Below are 20753 nucleotides of genomic sequence, written 5' to 3'. Positions count from 1 at the left end.
TTTATTTAAACCAGGTCAGACTTGAGGTGTGTAATAAATGCGGCACCTGATTGGACAGGAACTGTAGCCAATCCTGTCTAATGCTGCAGTATTAGTGTACCTCCCATTAAATACTAATATGGCCACGTGGCGCCATCGCTGGGTGGGTTATGACCCTCTGGGGATTGCAGCACAGACTTTCAAATTGACTGACGAGATCTGTGTGTGGACAGCTTCCCTTTTATCAGTGGAGGGGATTTGTTTCATATATAATATATTTGTGATTTTTTTATTGTTATGCACTGCCCTGTTGTGATGCTTCAGTGACTCTTGTAGTGGAATACATCCTCTGCACAGGGCCGGTTCTAGACCTTGTGGTGCCCTGGGCAAAAGTTTCCTTTGGTGCCCCCCCCCCCTCCCCTCCTGACAGGCAAAATAGGGTTGGTGCAAAAATAGGGGTGTGGCTTCATAGTACCGATTCACTTTACACCGCACAGTAGAGTCCGTCAGTCACATTACATCACATAGTAGTGTCCATTATTCACATTACACCCCACAGTAGTGTCCATCAGTCACATTACATCACACAGTAGTGTCCATTATTCACATTACACCACACAGTAGTGTCCATTATTCACATTACACCACACAGTAGTGTCCGTCAGTCACATTACATCACACAGTAGTGTCCATTATTCACATTACACCACACAGTAGTGTCCGACAGTTACATTACACCACACAGTAGTGTCCGTCAGTCACATTACACCACACAGTAGTACCCATTATACTATGTTAGAGCCCCTTACACACATTATACCACAGTAGAGCAGAGCCCCTTATACACGTTACGCCAGGTAGCCCCGTACACACATTGCACGATGTTGACCCTTATACACACTGTGACAGGTAGACCCTTACACACATTGCATTTATTAAGTGACCCCTATGCAATGCCCTCAATAATAGTGCCCCCAGTAGTAATGCCCCCTGTAGGTATGCCCCTGTAGTTGTGCCCCAGTAGATATGCTCCCAGTAGTTATGCCCCCTGTAGTTATGCCCCCTATAGATATGCTCCCAGTAGTTATGCCCCCAGTAGTTATGCCCCCTGTAGAGATGCCCCCTGTAGATATGCTCCCAGTAGTTATGCCCCCTGTAGATTGCCCCCTGTAGATGTGCCCCCTGCAGATTTGCCCCAGTAGCTGTGCCCCCTGTAGATTTGCTCCCAGTAGATGTGTCCCCCTGTAGATTTGCCCCCAGCCTGGGTGTGGTCGGGCAGTGGGTGCCTGCGGGGTGACTGCCGCCGCGCCCACAGGCTGCAGCGCTCCGGGCTCCCGCCTGGCTTGCCCGTGCCTAGGTCCGCTCCTGCCTCTGCAGAAATGAAAGCTTGTTATATATCTAAAATAACTTCCTATATAGAGCACACCCTAACTCATAATATGTAATACTAAAGGGCCCTACACACTCAGTGATCCGCCGCCGAGCTGCCCACAGCTGATATGGGTGACACGGCAGCAGGGGGGAGGTGACGGGGGGAGTGACTTCACTTCACTCCCCCCATCACCCGGCTCCATAGCAATTCATGCTAATATGGATGAGATTGTCCATATTGGCCTGCATGTATAAGCGACCCGGCACCAACAATGAACGAGCGCGGGGCCACGTGCCTACACACTGAACGATATGAACGAGTTCTCATTCAATAATGAACGAGAACGTTATATCGTTTAGTGAAATCTATAAGTGTGTAGGGCACTTAAATATTACAATGGTAAAATAACTTGTAATGTTTGTAAATAAAAGAAACACCAAGTTCTGGTCTTGTGCTAAGCCTGATCAGATAATATATGTATTTGTGTCTTGTTTACTTATAGGAAAAGAGTAAATGTTTGTGCTATTCTGTAAATGCTATATAATAACTGTAAATGACTATTATATTAATAATTGAATCTGCCTCTTACTGAATTATCTTTAATTAAACCTTTACATTCAGCATTCTGCAATTTAATTCATATAGAAAAAACATCCCCCTACCAACTAACTACATGCTGCTTCACTGACATGGCCATCTATTACTGTACTGTGTGCGTGTTACAGTATAGGGTTAGCGAAGCAGCTGTCAGTGACATATACTGAGGATTACATGCTTTACAAAGGATTACACAAGTGGTACTGTGCAGCTGTCAGTGACATACAGTATACAGAGAATGACATGCTTTACAAAGGATTACACAAGTAGTACTGTGCTGCTGTCAGTGACATATACTGAGACTTACATGCTTTACGAAAGATTACACAAGTGGTACTGTGCAGCTGTCAGTGGTATATACTGAGATTTACATGCTTTACAAAAGATTACACAAGTGGTACTGTGCAGCTGTCAGTGACATATACTGAGACTTACATGCTTTACGAAAGATTACACAAGTGGTACTGTGCAGCTGTCAGTGGTATATACTAGAGATGAGCGGGTTCGGTTTCTCTGAATCCGAACCCGCCCGAACTTCATGGTTTTTTTCACGGGTCCGAGCAGACTCGGATCCTCCCGCCTTGCTCGGTTAACCCGAGCGCGCCCGAACGTCATTATGACGCTGTCGGATTCTCGCGAGACTCGGATTCTATATAAGGAGCCGCGCGTCGCCGCCATTTTCACACGTGCATTGAGATTGATAGTGAGAGGACGTGGCTGGCGTCCTCTCCATTTAGATTATAAGAGAGAGAGATTTACTGGAGTTTAGGACTAGGAGGAGTACTGTAGAAGTGTAGAGAGTGCAGAGAGTTTACTAGTGAGTGACCACCAGACAGTGCAGTTTATTTAATATATCCGTTCTCTGCCTGAAAAAAGCGATACACACAGTGACTCAGTCACATACCATATCTGTGTGCACTGCTCAGGCTCAGCCCAGTGTGCTGCATCATCTATATATATTATATATCTGTCTGACTGCTCAGCTCACACAGCTTATAATTGTGGGGGAGACTGGGGAGCACTGCAGTGCCAGTTATAGGTTATAGCAGGAGCCAGGAGTACATAATATTATATAGTGAGTGACCACCAGACAGTGCAGTTTATTTAATATATCCGTTCTCTGCCTGAAAAAAGCGATACACACAGTGACTCAGTCACATACCATATCTGTGTGCACTGCTCAGGCTCAGCCCAGTGTGCTGCATCATCTATATATATTATATATCTGTCTGACTGCTCAGCTCACACAGCTTATAATTGTGGGGGAGACTGGGGAGCACTGCAGTGCCAGTTATAGGTTATAGCAGGAGCCAGGAGTACATAATATTATATTAAAATTAAACAGTGCACACTTTTGCTGCAGGAGTGCCACTGCCAGTGTGACTGACCAGTGACCTGACCACACTGACCACCAGTATAGTAGTATACTTATATTGTGATTGCCTGAAAAAGTTAAACACTCGTCATGTGACTTCACTTGTGTGTTGTTGTTTTTTTTATTCTATAAAAATAAAACTCATTCTGCTGACAGACAGTGTCCAGCAGGTCCGTCATTATATAATATATAATATATACCTGTCCGGCTGCAGTAGTGATATATATATATTTTTTATATCATTTATCATCCAGTCGCAGCAGACACAGTACGGTAGTTCACGGCTGTGGCTACCTCTGTGTCTGCACTCGGCAGGCAGTCCGTCCATAATTGTATACCACCTAACCGTGGTTTTTTTTTCTTCTTTATACATACATACTACTACGACATCTCTTTATCAACCAGTCTATATTAGCAGCAGACACAGTACAGTACGGTAGTTCACGGCTGTGGCTACCTCTGTGTCTGCACTCGGCAGGCAGTCCGTCCATAATTGTATACCACCTAACCTTTTTCTTTGCATCATGTGCTGATTGGGGAGGGTTTTTTGGAAGGGACATCCTGCGTGACACTGCAGTGCCACTCCTAAATGGGCCCGGTGTTTGTGTCGGCCACTAGGGTCGCTAATCTTACTCACACAGTCAGCTACCTCATTGCGCCTCTTTTTTTCTTTGCGTCATGTGCTGTTTGGGGAGGGTTTTTTGGAAGGGACATCCTGCGTGACACTGCAGTGCCACTCCTAGATGGGCCCGGTGTTTGTGTCGGCCACTAGGGTCACTAATCTTACTCACACAGCTACCTCATTGCGCCTCTTTTTTTCTTTGCGTCATGTGCTGTTTGGGGAGGGTTTTTTGGAAGGGACATCCTGCGTGACACTGCAGTGCCACTCCTAGATGGGCCCGGTGTTTGTGTCGGCCACTAGGGTCGCTTATCTTACTCACACAGCGACCTCGGTGCAAATTTTAGGACTAAAAATAATATTGTGAGGTGTGAGGTATTCAGAATAGACTGAAAATGAGTGTAAATTATGGTTTTTGAGGTTAATAATACTTTGGGATCAAAATGACCCCCAAATTCTATGATTTAAGCTGTTTTTTAGTGTTTTTTGAAAAAAACACCCGAATCCAAAACACACCCGAATCCGACAAAAAAAATTCGGTGAGGTTTTGCCAAAACGCGTTCGAACCCAAAACACGGCCGCGGAACCGAACCCAAAACCAAAACACAAAACCCGAAAAATTTCAGGCGCTCATCTCTAGTATATACTGAGATTTACATGCTTTACGAAAGATTACACAAGTGGTACTGTGCAGCTGTCAGTGACATATACTGAGAATTACATGCTTTACAAAAGATTACACAAGTGGTACTGTGCAGCTGTCAGTGACATATACTGAGACTTACATGCTTTACGAAAGATTACACAAGTGGTACTGTGCAGCTGTCAGTGGTATATACTGAGACTTACATGCTTTACGAAAGATTACACAAGTGGTACTGTGCAGCTGTCAGTGACATATACTGAGAATTACATGCTTTACAAAAGATTACACAAGTGGTACTGTGCAGCTGTCAGTGACATATACTGAGACTTACATGCTTTACGAAAGATTGCACAAGTGGTACTGTGCAGCTGTCAGTGGTATATACTGAGATTTACATGCTTTACGAAAGATTATACAAGTGGTACTATGCAGCTGTCAGTGACATATACTGAGACTTACATGCTCTACAAAGGATTACACAAGTGGTACTGTGCAGCTGTCAGTGGTATATACTGAGATTTACATGCTTTACAAAGGATTACACAAGTGGTACTATGCAGCTGTCAGTGACATATACTGAGACTTACATGCTCTACAAAGGATTACACAAGTGGTACTGTGCAGCTGTCAGTGGTATATACTGAGATTTACATGATTTACAAAGGATTACACAAGTGGTACTGTGCAGCTGTCAGGAACATATACTGAGATTTACATGCTTTACAAAGTATAACAGAAGTGGTACTGTGCAGCTGTCAGGAACATATACTGAGATTTACATGCTTTACAAAGTATAACAGAAGTGTTACTGTGCAGCTGTCAGGGAAATATACTTAGACTTACATGCTTTACAAAGTATAACAGAAGTGGTACTGTGCAGCTGTCAGGGAAATATACTTAGACTTACATGCTTTACAAAGGATTACACAAGTGGTACTGTGCAGCTGTCAGGAACATATACTGAGATTTACATGCTTTACAAAGTACAACAGAAGTGTTACTGTGCAGCTGTCAGGGAAATATACTTAGACCTACATGCTTTACAAAGGATTACACAAGTGGTACTGTGCAGCTGTCAGAGACATATACTGAGAATTACATCCACTATACAGTAATACATAAGCGGCACAGCTGTCAGTGACATATACTGAGAATTAGTGACATATACTGAGAATTACATTCACTATACAGGAATATAGACATGTTGGGCTGTGTTATGTGTAAGGTGCATACACATGGTGAGATATTGACTATCTCCGATTTCGACTATGTGATTTCCTTTGAACTCCCCCAGAGCAAAGAAGCACCGACTTTGACTGTTTCTTTGATTTTGACTAAGTGCTCATTTTGATTATACTTTGTACCAGATAGTACACACTATATAGTCAAGATTGCCTGTACAGTCTGTCTTTCCTAGCGTTATCGACCCCGCGGGACCACTCATCGGTATCGCATTGGTATTGCAAGCTGCCTAACACAGTGCGATTTGCACTAACTTTCCTTGTGATTTTGACTATATAGACAAAATCGAAAGGATAAATCTCAGTGTGTGTACACACCTGGTCTGTGGGTTACAACTCCCAGCGCTGCAAAAATAAAAGAGCAACAATGTAAGCTGAGTGACAAGCTGCAGAGATTAACCCTTTCTGTGACTGCTGCACGGGGATCTCTCTATTCATAGGGCTGAATTCAGTTAGTTCAATTGCAAGTACAGTTTATACCGCAGTTACCATACCATTGAATTTGCAGATATTTTCTTGCAGTGCACCATATACACAGAAACACAGCATTTTACGGCAGATAAGAATGACATGGCCCATCCAGTCTGGCCTTTTAGGTTAAGGCATTAGGGTTAGTTTAGAGGTCTGGGTTAGGGTCAGGGCCGGCAACAGAAATCTTGAGACCCTATATCTCTGGGGCCTCCCGCAACCCACCTAGACCACCCCTATTTAAAAAAATAGTAGATGATAGATCGGGCCTGATTGTGCTGACAGCCACCATTCCTCTCCCCCAGTCCTGCCACTTTACCTACATGCCCTGGAAGACAAGAATTCCTGTGTTTTAGTTTTCTACACCCTGGGGTATATTTACTAAGATCCCGATTTTGACCGAGATGCCGTTTTTTCTTCAAAGTGTCATCTCTGTCATTTACTAAACTCAAATCACGGCAGTGATGAGGGCATTCGTATTTTTTTGGAAGTCCAAGAAAAAAAATACGAATGAATACACCATCGGTCAAAAACGCCAGCAAATTAGCAGAACTCGGTCATTTACTAAAAAGTGCAAATTTCAAAAGAGCCAAACACTGCCGTGAAAAATTACAAATCGTAAAAAAGTGCTAAAAAAACCCAGACCTGCTTTTTTGAGCCGTGATTGGATAGGCATGCACGGATCCATGAGATCCGTGCATGTATATCAGTGGGAAGGGGTGGGAAAGTGTTATTTTTACCAAAAAAAAATGCGTGGGGTCCCCCCATCCTAAGCATAACCAGCGTCGGGCTCTTTGAGCCGATCCTGGTTGCAGAAATATGGGAAAAAAATGGACAGGGGTTCCCCCATATTTAAGCAACCTGCATCGGGCTCTGCGCCTGGTCCTGGTTCCAAAAATACGGGGGCCAAAAAGCGTAGGGGTCCCCCGTATTTTTGAAACCAGCACCGGGCTCCACTAGCTGGACAGATAATGCCACAGCCGGGGGTCACTTTTATACAGTGCCCTGCGGCCGTGGCATCAAATATCCAACTAGTCACCCCTGGCCGGGGTACCCTGGGGGAAGGGGACCCCTTCAATCAAGGGGTCCCCCCCCAGCCACCCAAGGGCCAGGGGTGAAGCCCGAGGCTGTCCCCCCCATCCAATGGGCTGCGGATGGGGGGCTGATAGCCTTTTTGGATAGTTATGAATATTGTTTTTAGTAGCAGTACTACAAGTCCCAGCAAGCCTCCCCCGCAAGCTGGTACTTGGAGAACCACAAGTACCAGCATGCGGCGGAAAAACTGGGCCGCTGGTACCTGTAGAACTACTACTAAAAAAATACCCCAAAAATGACAACACACACACACCTTGAAAGTAAAGTTTTAATACATCCATCCACACAAACATATACACATACTTACCTTATGTTCACACGCAGGTCGGTCCTCTTCTCCAGTAGAATCCATGGGGTACCTGTTGAAAAAATTATACTCACCAAATCCTGTGTAGAAGGCTCCTCGGATAATCCAGTTGTAATCCACGTACTTGGAAAAAATAAAAAAACGCAGACCCGACCTCGCACTGAAAGGGGCCCCATGTTTTCACATGGGACCCCTTTCCCCTAATGCCAGAAACCCACTTTGACTTCTGTCTAAGTGGGTTTCTTCAGCCAAATAGGGAGCGCCACGTTGTGGCACCCTCCTGATCGGCTGTGTGCTCCTGTACTGACTGACAGGCGGCACACGGCAGTGTTACAATGTAGCGCCTATGCGGTGGGAACTTTCTGCTCAGCGGTGAGGTCACTTTCGGTCAACCGCTGAGCAGAAAGTTCCCACCATTGGTTACAATGGAGCGCATAGGCGCTACATTGTAACACTGCTGTGTGCCGCCTGTCAGTCAGTACAGGAGCACACAGCCGATCAGGAGGGTGCTACAACGTGGCGCTCCGTGATTGGCTCCACCCAGTTCTGGAAACCCCCATGCAAATCCTGCTTTTGCCACTGTTACATACTGCGTCTCTGCATGTTAAATATTGTTCTTACCCCCAAAAAGTCTTGTATTAATTAGAGATGAGCGCCTGAAATTTTTCGGGTTTTGTGTTTTGGTTTTGGGTTCGGTTCCGCGGCCGTGTTTTGGGTTCGAACGCGTTTTGGCAAAACCTCACCGAATTTTTTTTGTCGGATTCGGGTGTGTTTTGGATTCGGGTGTTTTTTTCAAAAAACACTAAAAAACAGCTTAAATCATAGAATTTGGGGGTCATTTTGATCCCAAAGTATTATTAACCTCAAAAACCATAATTTACACTCATTTTCAGTCTATTCTGAATACCTCACACCTCACAATATTATTTTTAGTCCTAAAATTTGCACCGAGGTCGCTGTGTGAGTAAGATAAGCGACCCTAGTGGCCGACACAAACACCGGGCCCATCTAGGAGTGGCACTGCAGTGTCACGCAGGATGTCCCTTCCAAAAAACCCTCCCCAAACAGCACATGACGCAAAGAAAAAAAGAGGCGCAATGAGGTAGCTGTGTGAGTAAGATCAGCGACCCTAGTGGCCGATACAAACACCGGGCCCATCTAGGAGTGGCACTGCAGTGTCACGCAGGATGGCCCTTCCAAAAAACCCTCCCCAAACAGCACATGACGCAAAGAAAAAAAGAGGCGCAATGAGGTAGCTGTGTGAGTAAGATTAGCGACCCTAGTGGCCGACACAAACACCGGGCCCATCTAGGAGTGGCACTGCAGTGTCACGCAGGATGTCCCTTCCAAAAAACCCTCCCCAAACAGCACATGACGCAAAGAAAAAAAGAGGCGCAATGAGGTAGCTGTGTGAGTAAGATTAGCGACCCTAGTGGCCGACACAAACACCGGGCCCATCTAGGAGTGGCACTGCAGTGTCATGCAGGATGTCCCTTCCAAAAAACCCTCCCCAAACAGCACATGACGCAAAGAAAAAAAGAGGCGCAATGAGGTAGCTGACTGTGTGAGTAAGATTAGCGACCCTAGTGGCCGACACAAACACCGGGCCCATTTAGGAGTGGCACTGCAGTGTCACGCAGGATGTCCCTTCCAAAAAACCCTCCCCAATCAGCACATGATGCAAAGAAAAAGAAAAGAAAAAAGAGGTGCAAGATGGAATTGTCCTTGGGCCCTCCCACCCACCCTTATGTTGTATAAACAAAACAGGACATGCACACTTTAACCAACCCATCATTTCAGTGACAGGGTCTGCCACACGACTGTGACTGATATGACGGGTTGGTTTGGACCCCCCCCAAAAAAGAAGCAATTAATCTCTCCTTGCACAAACTGGCTCTACAGAGGCAAGATGTCCACCTCATCATCACCCTCCGATATATCACCGTGTACATCCCCCTCCTCACAGATTATCAATTCGTCCCCACTGGAATCCACCATCTCAGCTCCCTGTGTACTTTGTGGAGGCAATTGCTGCTGGTCAATGTCTCCGCGGAGGAATTGATTATAATTCATTTTAATGAACATCATCTTCTCCACATTTTCTGGATGTAACCTCGTACGCCGATTGCTGACAAGGTGAGCGGCGGCACTAAACACTCTTTCGGAGTACACACTTGTGGGAGGGCAACTTAGGTAGAATAAAGCCAGTTTGTGCAAGGGCCTCCAAATTGCCTCTTTTTCCTGCCAGTATAAGTACGGACTGTGTGACGTGCCTACTTGGATGCTGTCACTCATATAATCCTCCACCATTCTATCAATGTTGAGAGAATCATATGCAGTGACAGTAGACGACATGTCCGTAATCGTTGTCAGGTCCTTCAGTCCGGACCAGATGTCAGCATCAGCAGTCGCTCCAGACTGCCCTGCATCACCGCCAGCGGGTGGGCTCGGAATTCTGAGCCTTTTCCTCGCACCCCCAGTTGCGGGAGAATGTGAAGGAGGAGATGTTGACAGGTCGCGTACCGCTTGACTTGACAATTTTGTCACCAGCAGGTCTTTCAACCCCAGCAGACTTGTGTCTGCCGGAAAGAGAGATCCAAGGTAGGCTTTAAATCTAGGATCGAGCACGGTGGCCAAAATGTAGTGCTCTGATTTCAACAGATTGACCACCCGTGAATCCTTGTTAAGCGAATGAAGGGCTCCATCCACAAGTCCCACATGCCTAGCGGAATCGCTCCGTGTTAGCTCCTCCTTCAATGTCTCCAGCTTCTTCTGCAAAAGCCTGATGAGGGGAATGACCTGACTCAGGCTGGCAGTGTCTGAACTGACTTCACGTGTGGCAAGTTCAAAGGGCAGCAGAACCTTGCACAACATTGAAATCATTCTCCACTGCGCTTGAGACAGGTGCATTCCACCTACTATATCGTGCTCAATTGTATAGGCTTGAATGGCCTTTTGCTGCTCCTCCAACCTCTGAAGCATATAGAGGGTTGAATTCCACCTCGTTACCACTTCTTGCTTCAGATGATGGCAGGGCAGGTTCAGTAGTTTTTGGTGGTGCTCCAGTCTTCTGTACGTGGTGCCTGTACGCCGAAAGTGTCCCGCAATTCTTCTGGCCACCGACAGCATCTCTTGCACGCCCCTGTCGTTTTTTAAAAAATTCTGCACCACCAAATTCAAGGTATGTGCAAAACATGGGACGTGCTGGAATTTGCCCATATTTAATGCACACACAATATTGCTGGCGTTGTCCGATGCCACAAATCCACAGGAGAGTCCAATTGGGGTAAGCCATTCCGCGATGATCTTCCTCAGTTGCCGTAAGAGGTTTTCAGCTGTGTGCGTATTCTGGAAAGCGGTGATACAAAGCGTAGCCTGCCTAGGAAAGAGTTGGCGTTTGCGAGATGCTGCTACTGGTGCCGCCGCTGCTGTTCTTGCGGCGGGAGTCCATACATCTACCCAGTGGGCTGTCACAGTCATATAGTCCTGACCCTGCCCTGCTCCACTTGTCCACATGTCCGTGGTTAAGTGGACATTGGGTACAACTGCATTTTTTAGGACACTGGTGAGTCTTTTTCTGACGTCCGTGTACATTCTCGGTATCGCCTGCCTAGAGAAGTGGAACCTAGATGGTATTTGGTAACGGGGGCACACTGCCTCAATAAATTGTCTAGTTCCCTGTGAACTAACGGCGGATACCGGACGCACGTCTAACACCAACATAGTTGTCAAGGCCACAGTTATCCGCTTTGCAGCAGGATGACTGCTGTGATATTTCATCTTCCTCGCAAAGGACTGTTGAACAGTCAATTGCTTACTGGAAGTAGTACAAGTGGGCTTACGACTTCCCCTCTGGGATGACCATCGACTCCCAGCAGCAACAACAGCAGCGCCAGCAGCAGTAGGCGTTACACGCAAGGATGCATCGGAGGAATCCCAGGCAGGAGAGGACTCGTCAGAATTGCCAGTGACATGGCCTGCAGGACTATTGGCATTCCTGGGGAAGGAGGAAATTGACACTGAGGGAGTTGGTGGGGTGGTTTGCGTGAGCTTGGTTACAAGAGGAAGGGATTTACTGGTCAGTGGACTGCTTCCGCTGTCACCCAAAGTTTTTGAACTTGTCACTGACTTATTATGAATGCGCTGCAGGTGACGTATAAGGGAGGATGTTCCGAGGTGGTTAACGTCCTTACCCCTACTTATTACAGCTTGACAAAGGGAACACACGGCTTGACACCTGTTGTCCGCATTTCTGGTGAAATACCTCCACACCGAAGAGCTGATTTTATTGGTATTTTCACCTGGCATGTCAACGGCCATATTCCTCCCACGGACAACAGGTGTCTCCCCGGGTGCCTGACTTAAACAAACCACCTCACCATCAGAATCCTCCTGGTCAATTTCCTCCCCAGCGCCAGCAACACCCATATCCTCCTCATCCTGGTGTACTTCAACACTGACATCTTCAATCTGACTATCAGGAACTGGACTGCGGGTGCTCCTTCCAGCACTTGCAGGGGGCGTGCAAATGGTGGAAGGCGCATGCTCTTCACGTCCAGTGTTGGGAAGGTCAGGCATCGCAACCGACACAATTGGACTCTCCTTGTGGATTTGGGATTTCGAAGAATGCACAGTTCTTTGCTGTGCTGCTTTTGCCAGCTTGAGTCTTTTCATTTTTCTAGCGAGAGGCTGAGTGCTTCCATCCTCATGTGAAGCTGAACCACTAGCCATGAACATAGGCCAGGGCCTCAGCCGTTCCTTGCCACTCCGTGTCGTAAATGGCATATTGGCAAGTTTACGCTTCTCCTCCGACAATTTTATTTTAGGTTTTGGAGTCCTTTTTTTTCTGATATTTGGTGTTTTGGTTTTGACATGCTCTGCACTATGACATTGGGCATCGGCCTTGGCAGACGACGTTGCTGGCATTTCATCGTCTCGGCCATGACTAGTGGCAGCAGCTTCAGCATGAGGTGGAAGTGGATCTTGATCTTTCCCTAATTTTGGAACCTCAACATTTTTGTTCTCCATATTTTAATAGGCACAACTAAAAGGCACCTCAGGTAAACAATGGAGATGGATACTAGTATACAATTATGGACTGCCTGCCGAGTGCAGACACAGAGGTAGCCACAGCCGTGAACTACCGTACTGTACTGTGTCTGCTGCTAATATAGACTGGTTGATAAAGAGATGTCTATGTAACTATGTATGTATAAAGAAGAAAGAAAAAAAAACCACGGTTAGGTGGTATACAATTATGGACGGACTGCCTGCCGAGTGCAGACACAGAGGTAGCCACAGCCGTGAACTACCGTACTGTACTGTGTCTGCTGCTAATATAGACTGGTTGATAAAGAGATGTCTATGTAACTATGTATGTATAAAGAAGAAAGAAAAAAAAACCACGGTTAGGTGGTATACAATTATGGACGGACTGCCTGCCGAGTGCAGACACAGAGGTAGCCACAGCCGTGAACTACCGTACTGTACTGTGTCTGCTGCTAATATAGACTGGTTGATAAAGAGATGTCTATGTAACTATGTATGTATAAAGAAGAAAGAAAAAAAAACCACGGTTAGGTGGTATACAATTATGGACGGACTGCCTGCCGAGTGCAGACACAGAGGTAGCCACAGCCGTGAACTACCGTACTGTACTGTGTCTGCTGCTAATATAGACTGGTTGATAAAGAGATGTCTATGTAACTATGTATGTATAAAGAAGAAAGAAAAAAAAACCACGGTTAGGTGGTATACAATTATGGACGGACTGCCTGCCGAGTGCAGACACAGAGGTAGCCACAGCCGTGAACTACCGTACTGTACTGTGTCTGCTGCTAATATAGACTGGTTGATAAAGAGATGTCTATGTAACTATGTATGTATAAAGAAGAAAGAAAAAAAAACCACGGTTAGGTGGTATACAATTATGGACGGACTGCCTGCCGAGTGCAGACACAGAGGTAGCCACAGCCGTGAACTACCGTACTGTACTGTGTCTGCTGCTAATATAGACTGGTTGATAAAGAGATGTCTATGTAACTATGTATGTATAAAGAAGAAAGAAAAAAAAAACCACGGTTAGGTGGTATACAATTATGGACGGACTGCCTGCCGAGTGCAGACACAGAGGTAGCCACAGCCGTGAACTACCGTACTGTACTGTGTCTGCTGCTAATATAGACTGGTTGATAAAGAGATGTCTATGTAACTATGTATGTATAAAGAAGAAAGAAAAAAAAACCACGGTTAGGTGGTATACAATTATGGACGGACTGCCTGCCGAGTGCAGACACAGAGGTAGCCACAGCCGTGAACTACCGTACTGTACTGTGTCTGCTGCTAATATAGACTGGTTGATAAAGAGATGTCTATGTAACTATGTATGTATAAAGAAGAAAGAAAAAAAAACCACGGTTAGGTGGTATACAATTATGGACGGACTGCCTGCCGAGTGCAGACACAGAGGTAGCCACAGCCGTGAACTACCGTACTGTACTGTGTCTGCTGCTAATATAGACTGGTTGATAAAGAGATGTCTATGTAACTATGTATGTATAAAGAAGAAAGAAAAAAAAACCACGGTTAGGTGGTATACAATTATGGACGGACTGCCTGCCGAGTGCAGACACAGAGGTAGCCACAGCCGTGAACTACCGTACTGTGTCTGCTGCGACTGGATGATAAATGATATAAAAAATATATATATATCACTACTGCAGCCGGACAGGTATATATTATATATTATATAATGACGGACCTGCTGGACACTGTCTGTCAGCAGAATGAGTTTTATTTTTATAGAATAAAAAAAACAACAACGCACAAGTGAAGTCACACGACGAGTGTTTAACTTTTTCAGGCAATCACAATATAAGTATACTACTAACTATACTGGTGGTCAGTGTGGTCAGGTCACTGGTCAGTCACACTGGCAGTGGCACTCCTGCAGCAAAAGTGTGCACTGTTTAATTTTAATATAATATTATGTACTCCTGGCTCCTGCTATAACCTATAACTGGCACTGCAGTGCTCCCCAGTCTCCCCCACAATTATAAGCTGTGTGAGCTGAGCAGTCAGACAGATATATAATATATATAGATGATGCAGCACACTGGGCTGAGCCTGAGCAGTGCACACAGATATGGTATGTGACTGAGTCACTGTGTGTATCGCTTTTTTCAGGCAGAGAACGGATATATTAAATAAACTGCACTGTCTGGTGGTCACTCACTATATAATATTATGTACTCCTGGCTCCTGCTATAACCTATAACTGGCACTGCAGTGCTCCCCAGTCTCCCCCACAATTATAAGCTGTGTGAGCTGAGCAGTCAGACAGATATATAATATATATAGATGATGCAGCACACTGGGCTGAGCCTGAGCAGTGCACACAGATATGGTATGTGACTGAGTCACTGTGTGTATCGCTTTTTTCAGGCAGAGAACGGATATATTAAATAAACTGCACTGTCTGGTGGTCACTCACTATATAATATTATGTACTCCTGGCTCCTGCTATAACCTATAACTGGCACTGCAGTGCTCCCCAGTCTCCCCCACAATTATAAGCTGTGTGAGCTGAGCAGTCAGACAGATATATAATATATATAGATGATGCAGCACACTGGGCTGAGCCTGAGCAGTGCACACAGATATGGTATGTGACTGAGTCACTGTGTGTATCGCTTTTTTCAGGCAGAGAACGGATATATTAAATAAACTGCACTGTCTGGTGGTCACTCACTATATAATATTATGTACTCCTGGCTCCTGCTATAACCTATAACTGGCACTGCAGTGCTCCCCAGTCTCCCCCACAATTATAAGCTGTGTGAGCTGAGCAGTCAGACAGATATATAATATATATAGATGATGCAGCACACTGGGCTGAGCCTGAGCAGTGCACACAGATATGGTATGTGACTGAGTCACTGTGTGTATCGCTTTTTTCAGGCAGAGAACGGATATATTAAATAAACTGCACTGTCTGGTGGTCACTCACTAGTAAACTCTCTGCACTCTCTACACTTCTACAGTACTCCTCCTAGTCCTAAGCTCCAGTAAATCTCTCTCTTTTATAATCTAAATGGAGAGGACGCCAGCCACGTCCTCTCCCTATCAATCTCAATGCACGTGTGAAAATGGCGGCGACGCGCGGCTCCTTATATAGAATCCGAGTCTCGCGATAGAATCCGAGCCTCGCGAGAATCCGACAGCGTCATGATGACGTTCGGGCGCGCTCGGGTTAACCGAGCAAGGCGGGAAGATCCGAGTCGCTCGGACCCGTGAAAAAAAACATGAAGTTCGGGCGGGTTCGGATTCAGAGAAACCGAACCCGCTCATCTCTAGTATTAATACTAGAGTTGTATTTCTTCAGGAGCTTTTTGCAGCTTTGCAGCTAGTGGTCTGTGCATAGAATATGATGGAGATTTCACTCGACAGCCTCAAGAATGTGGTGCCGCCACCCAAATTTGTAAGAAGCATTTTATTCCAGATATTGACAGCTCTCCTTTTTTCTGACAGTTTGATGTCTGATATATTTGACACACAAAGTCTCGAATATTGGGGGTCATTCCGACCCGATCGCTCGCTGCAGTTTATCGCAGCGATCGGGTCGGAATTGCGCATGCGCCGGCACCGCTACGATCAACTCAGAATGACCTCCATAATATCAATTCATTTAACCAACATCTAAGGTTTCCAAAGTTGGACTGGGCTGTGACTATTTTTCGGGATCCGGTCTGAAGATCGACACTGTCTAGGTCGACAATGTTTAGGTCAACCACTATAGGTTGACAGGGTTGGAAGGTCGACAGGGTTGGAAGGTCGACAGGTCAAAAGGTCGACATGAGCTTTTAAATTTTTTTCTTTTTTTGAACTTTTTAATACTTAACGATCAACGTGGACTACAATTGGAATGGTAATCTGTGCCAAGCGAAGTGGCAGCGGAGCGAGGCACCTTGCCCGAAGCATGGCGAGCCATGCAAGGGGATACGGTACACTAATTGGGGTTCCCGGTCACTCTACGAAGAAAACAACAACAAAAAAACAAAACTCATGTCGACCTGTTGACCTAGCACATGTCGACCAATAAATCATGTCGACCTTCCAACCCTGTCTACCTAGTGACTGTCGGCCTATAGTGGTCTACCTAAACATTGTCGATCTAATGATCCACACCCCTATTTCTCTTACGTCCTAGAGGATGCTGGGGACTCCGTAAGGACCATGAGGAATAGACGGGCTCCGCAGGAGACAAGGGCACTAAAAAGAACTTTAGATATGGATGTGCACTGGCTCCTCCCTCTATGCCCCTCCTCCAGACCTCAGTTAGATCCTGTGCCCAGAGGAGACTGGGTGCACTACAGGGAGCTCTCCTGAGTTTCTCTGAAAGAATTTTGTTAGGTTTTTTATTTTCAGGGAGCCCTGCTGGCAACAGGCTCCCTGCATTGCGGGACTGAGGAGAGAGAAGCAGACCTACTTAAATGCTAGGCTCTGCTTCTTAGGGTACTGGAAACCATTAGCTCCAGAGGGAGTCGGAACGCAGGTCTCCCCTCGCTGTAAGTCCCGGAGCTGCGCCGCCGTCCTCCTCACAGAGCCAGAAGATAGAAGCCGGGTGAGTATAAGAAGATAGAAGACTTCAGAGGCGGCAGAAGACTTCAGATCTTCTCAGAGGTAACGCGTAGCGCCATTGCTCCCACACACACAACACACACGGCAGGCACTGATGGGTGCAGGGCGCAGGGGGGGCGCCCTGGGCAGCAATAATAAACATCTAGGACTGGCCATAGATCTGCGGGCTGTATATTTAAAACCCCCGCCAGTTTTGAAGAAATCGAGCGGGACCGAAGCCCGCCGCTGAGGGGGCGGAGCTTGATCCCTCAGCACTAACCAGCGCCATTTTCTCCACAGCACACCGCTGAGAAGCTGTCTCCCCGGACTCTCCTCTGCTGAACACGGTGACAGAGGGTTTTAAAGAAGGGGGGGGGGCACATCATTTGGCGCAGTTATTATATAAAGAAAAGGGCTATATATATCTGGGATATTTCCAAGGTCATTGGCGCTGGGTGTGTGCTGGCATACTCTCTCTCTGTCTCTCCAAAGGGCCTTGTTGGAAACTGTCTCCAGATTAGAGATTTCCTTGAGTGTGTGGGGTGTCGGTACGCGTGTCGGCATGTTTGAAGTGGAAGGCTCTTCTAAGGAGGAGGTGGAGCAAATGAGTGTGGTGTCTCCGTCGGCAACGCCGACACCTGACTGGTTGGATATGTGGAATGTTTTAAATGCAAATGTGAATTTCTCTGACGTCCTAAGTGGATGCTGGGACTCCGTAAGGACCATAGGGAATAGCGGCTCCGCAGGAGACAGGGCACAAAAGTAAAGCTTTAGGATCAGGTGGTGTGCACTGGCTCCTCCCCCTATGACCCTCCTCCAAGCCTCAGTTAGATTTTTGTGCCCGAACGAGAAGGGTGTAGGCTAGGTGGCTCTCCTGAGCTGCTTAGAAGTAAAAGTTTAAATAGGTTTTTTATTTTCAGTGAGACCTGCTGGCAACAGGCTCACTGCATCGAGGGACTAAGGGGAGAAGAAGCGAACTCACCTGCGTGCAGAGTGGATTGGGCTTCTTGGCTACTGGACATTAGCTCCAGAGGGACGATCACAGGTACAGCCTGGATGGGTCCCGGAGCCGCGCCGCCGGCCCCCTTACAGATGCTGAAGAGTGAAGAGGTCCAGAAATCGGCGGCAGAAGACGTTCCTGTCTTCATTAAGGTAGCGCACAGCACTGCAGCTGTGCGCCATTGCTCCCAGCACACTTCACACTGCGGTCACTGAGGGTGCAGGGCGCTGGGGGGGGGGCGCCCTGGGCAGCAATGTAAATACCTCCTATGGCAAAAAATACATCACATATAGCCCCTGGGCTATATGGATGTATTTAACCCCTGCCAGTTTTCCAGATAAAAGCGGGAGAAGAGCCCGCCGAGAAGGAGGCGGGGCCTATCTCCTCAGCACACGGCGCCATTTTCCCACACAGCTCCGCTGGTAGGAAGGCTCCCAGACTCTCCCCTGCACTGCACTACAGAAACAGGGTACAACAGAGAGGGGGGGCACTTATTTGGCTAAAAATATATATAAGCAGCTATAAGGGATAGACACTTATTATAAGGTTGTCCCTATACAGTTTATAGCGCTTTGGTGTGTGCTGGCAAACTCTCCCTCTGTCTCCCCAAAGGGCTAGTGGGGTCCTGTCCTCTATCAGAGCATTCCCTGTGTGTGTGCTGTGTGTCGGTACGTTTGTGTCGACATGTATGAGGAGAAAAATGATGTGGAGACGGAGCAGATTGTCTGTAATAGTGATGTCACCCCCTAGGGGGTCGACACCTGAGTGGATGTACTGTTGAAAATTACGTGACAGTGTCAGCTCTGTATAAAAGACAGTGGTTGACATGAGACAGCCGGCTACTCAGCTTGTGCCTGTCCAAACGTCTCATAGGCCGTCAGGGGCTCTAAAGCGCCCGTTACCTCAGATGGCAGATACAGACGCCGACACGGATACTGACTCCTGTGTCGACGGTGAAGAGACAACCGTGATTTCCAATAGGGCCACACGTTACATGATTGAGGCAAGGGAAAATGTTTACACATTTCTGATAATATGAGTACCACCAAAAAGGGGTATTATGTTTGGTGAGGAAAAACTACCTGTAGTTTTCCTGAATCTGAGAAATAAAATGAGGTGTGTGATGATGCGTGGGTTTCCCCCCGATAACAATTGATAATTTCTAAAAAGTTATTGGCAGTATACCTTTTCTTGCCAGAGGTTAGGGTGCGTTGGGAAACACCCCCTAGGGGGGATAAGGCGCTCACACGCTTGTAAGAACAAGGGCTCTACCCTCTCCTGAGATGGCCGCCCTTAAGGATCCTGCTGATAGAAAGCAGGAGGGTATCCTAAAATGTATTTACACACATACTGGTGTTATACTGCGACCAGCAATCGCCTCAGCCTGGATGTGCAGTGCTGGGTTGGCGTGGTCGGATTCCCTGACTGGAAATATTGATATCCTAGATAAGGACAGTATATTATTGCCTATAGAGCATTTAAAAGATGCATTTCTATATATGCGTGATGCACAGCGGAATATTTGCCGACTGGCATCAAGTATAAGTGCGTTGTCCAATTCTACCAGTAAAGTGGTCAGGTGAGGCGGATTCCAAACGGCATTTGGAAGTATTGCCTTAAAAAAGGGGACATTTGGGGTCGGTCTTTCAGACCTGGTGGCCACGGCAACAGCTGGGATATCCACGTTTGTACCCCAGGTCGCCTCTCACAATAAGATATCAGGCGCAGTCCTTTGTTGGCAAGCGGACAAAAGGTTCCTCTTTTCTGCTCGTGACAGAGGGAGAGGAAAAAGGCTGCAGAGATGAGCCAGTTCCCAGGAACAGAAACCCTTTCCCGCCTCTGCCAAGCCCTCAGTATGATGCTAGGGCTTTACAAGCTCAGGCACGGTGGGGGCCCGTTCTCAATGAATTTCAGTGCGCAGTGGGCTCACTCGGAAGTAGACCCCTGGATCCTTCAGGTAATATTTCAGGGGTACAAATTGGAATTCGAGACGTCTCCTTCTCGCCGTTTCCAAAAGTCGGTTTTACCGACGTCTCCCTCTGACAGGGAGGCAGTTTTGGAAGCCATTCACAAGCTGTATTCCCAGCAGGTGATAATCAAGGTACCCCTCCTGCAAAAGGGAACGGGGTATTATTCCACACTATTGTGGTACCGAAGCCAGACGGCTCGGTGAGACCGATTCTAAATCTAAAATCTTTGAATACAGAGGTTCAAATTCAAGATTGAGTCACTCAGAGCAGTGATTGCGAACCTGGAAGAAGGGGACTACATGATGTCTCGGGACATCAAGGATGCTTACCTTCATGTCAAAAAATTTACCCTTCTCACCAAGGGTACCTCAGGTTATGGTACAGAACTGTCACTATCAGTTCAGACGCTGCCGTAGGGATGGTCCACGGCACCCCGGGTCTTTACTAAAGTAAGGACCGAAATGAT

The sequence above is a fragment of the Pseudophryne corroboree genome, chromosome 9 (genome assembly GCF_028390025.1).
Source record: "Pseudophryne corroboree isolate aPseCor3 chromosome 9, aPseCor3.hap2, whole genome shotgun sequence".
In the NCBI taxonomy this organism is placed as follows: domain Eukaryota; kingdom Metazoa; phylum Chordata; class Amphibia; order Anura; family Myobatrachidae; genus Pseudophryne; species Pseudophryne corroboree.
Note: the sequence above shows the minus strand (reverse complement) of the source record.